Raw genomic sequence first — 2,954 nt, forward strand, 5'->3', positions numbered from 1 at the left:
TCTGTTGTTGCAGTTGGATCTAGGTAGAACTGGTCTCATCAAGATTGTAAATATATTTTGCAGTGCCGTTTACAGCAAGTCACTCTATTTTGTCTTTCACCAAATCATAAAAGCTACATCATCTCCTTGAACTTTGAGAAGAGGAAATAACAAGTCCTTTAGTCTGTATTTCCTGGCAACACTTCTGATGCTTAAACTGTGATTTTCATTCTCTTTCTGAAAGAAGAATGTAACAGGCAAAAATCCAGATTCCTGTGAAAGTAGTGATGCCGTTAATCACCGAAAACTTTACCTGTCTGAAACTTAGCCCATATTATCTTACCTACTTCAGTGTAATTATTGCTCAGTGTCTCCCTTCCTTCAATCACAAGAATATCATTAGTTGTTGTGTCTGAATTTAGTGACTTCTTTGTCCAAGCATTTCCACTTGGAGGCATTTGGCTACTCCTTGAAACAGAACCACCAACCTATGCATTCGTAAGTCACCAAGAAGGCTGCAGTTCAACAGAACATCCATTTGTTTGTAATGAGACAACCTTTAAGCCGTCCCCCCCCCCACCGGTGCCGCAGGTTCTGAGACAGCTTGGCATGGGTCTCAGCTGTGTCAGCCTTCGAGCGTGACACCAGTTTCAAAGTGAAGCACATTTGTAAACTACACGTGCATATTTTGTGGCTTGGTGAAAGTCTCATAATAATGAGGTGCAGCTTAACTGGAACCATTTTGTTCAGAGTGTTGGACTGTAGAGACATTGTAACTGTGATTTCCAAGCGACAGTTTTAGTATGCGCATGAGCGTCTTCAGCTTAAAGAAAGCATATATCTTGCAAATTAAGTCCCTCACTTCCTTATGCGGAATGTATCACTTACCACAAACATCAGTGATGACAGCTTGCAACAAATGGAACAAAAATTCACTAAACAGTTTGCTGTGATAATGTTTAATGCTTGCATTAGTTATGGCATTCACAGTAGAGTGCTCAGAATGCTACAGAACACTCACTGGCTGTCGGAGAATGCATATTGTAGTTGCGCAGAACAAGCCTAAGCTCGACCATCATCGTTTGTGACTCCAGCTATAGTATGGGAGAGGTTAAGGAATTTCTAGAGATACGAGCCAAGTGAGGAGGGGCTGAGTGCTACACTGGGAGGAACAAGACGTTGTAAAAGGGAGGAGGCTGTGTAAGGTGGGGAGTGAAACTGTCAAATTTAAAAATAGGTAGACGCATATCCTAAGAGAGTAGTATAGGGCTGGAACTGTTAATGGTGCAAATAAATGATTTGGTGGATTTTGGCTGTTTGCAGGTGATAATACACATAGAAACTATAGCAAAATGCAGGAAGACCTGCAGAGGATTAATATCTGGTACAGGAACCAGCTGCTGGTGCCCAGTAAAAATAAATATAAGATTTTGCACATTATTAAAGACAGAAATTAAATGGAAGAATGCAAAAGAAATGTAATTCATTCACAAAATAAGTAGCTCCTCCAGGAGCTCAAGGCTCTTTCATGAGTTCTTGCATAGCACACACAGGGCCCGAGCTGTTACGGCCCTTTATTCGTTCCAAAACTGCATATCCTCCTCATGCCCCTCAGTGCCTGACCTCACAGCTTTCTCCTCTGGCCCCTACTTCCCCTTGTTGCAGACTGCTGATGAATGAATCCGGGACTCCAGTTGGCAGAGCTGAAGCTTGGGCCACCGCTCCGTTTCTCGTTAGGAGGCCGAGCAAGTTCAATAGCATCAAGGGGCAGTGCAGAGTGATACAGCGGTATTCGGAAGTATTCCTTTATTCAGCTAGTTTACAGCGTAATGTCAGCTCACCGCCCACGCACTGTTCCGCCAGTCCGGCCATCTCGGCACTTCTGGACTGTCAACACTGCTGCTGCGGTCATAAAAACCGCCCGAGAATGGAAGTCAGCTGCACTTGCCTGGTCGCTGCCTACTGCCGCGATTCCAGAGACTTACACTCCCTGGTCCCCTCCGCCCTGTTTGCACTGCTCTGTTTGACCATGGCGACAAAGGTGGTTGTACTGGTCACCTGTAGCCCTCGGCCACTGCTGCTCCCAGGACAGTACTGGACTCGAACCCGCACCCTCCTGGACACCGTGCCGCAATTTGCCACTAGTGGTGCTTGCCGGTTGGCAACACCCACTGCCATCCCTAACACTGTTTCAGCACTGCTTTGCCTCCAGTAGCACACGCCTTGCCCAGTCCCCCTTATACCAGGTGGGAAGCGAATTTCGCCCATCCTGGACCCACTGCAGACTGCTGTCACTGCCCTCTTTCACACAGACCATGCAATCTCCAAGTACCCGGCTGCCGTTTTGCCCCGCCCTGGTGTTGCATCCCCGGAGGCGGAATACAGCCCAAACAAGAAGCAAAGTACAGGTTTACACACAATATTTACAACATTGCTGCCAGACTGGCCCCTATAAGTGTAGACCAACATAGGTCTGACCTGGCTCCCAACTGACCTGGTACACTCCTCAAGTTAAAAGTGCCTGACTATTTATACTGCTTCTTCCCTCGCTTCTGATGTAGTGTCAGAGAGAGACACAAACTATGGCCGGGGTAAATTCCCATACATCGGCTGCTTACACATTGCCACTCCCAGCTCTGTCGTACTGCCTCGCCTCATACATCACAGTAACTTAAAGCAACACACTCCACTAGAAACAAATCATACGTGCAATACGCCACTGCAGCTCCGCGCCATGTTTACCCATCCTGGCCTACTGGTTGCCGACTATTACAACACATTGCCAGCGGCCCCAGACTTCATCGCCCAATCCCGCCTTCACTGAATTTTTAACAAAATTCCCATTTCCTACAACTAAGGCTAATACTAGCGCAGCACACCTCCTCCTTTCAACAAGATTTGTCCCGAATTGAAATATAACAGTCGTGGCCTGTGGCTGCTTAAACATTCCTTGTTCACAAAACTTATATGCTACA

Source organism: Schistocerca gregaria, chromosome 3 (assembly GCF_023897955.1).
Source record: "Schistocerca gregaria isolate iqSchGreg1 chromosome 3, iqSchGreg1.2, whole genome shotgun sequence".
NCBI classification, from domain to species: domain Eukaryota; kingdom Metazoa; phylum Arthropoda; class Insecta; order Orthoptera; family Acrididae; genus Schistocerca; species Schistocerca gregaria.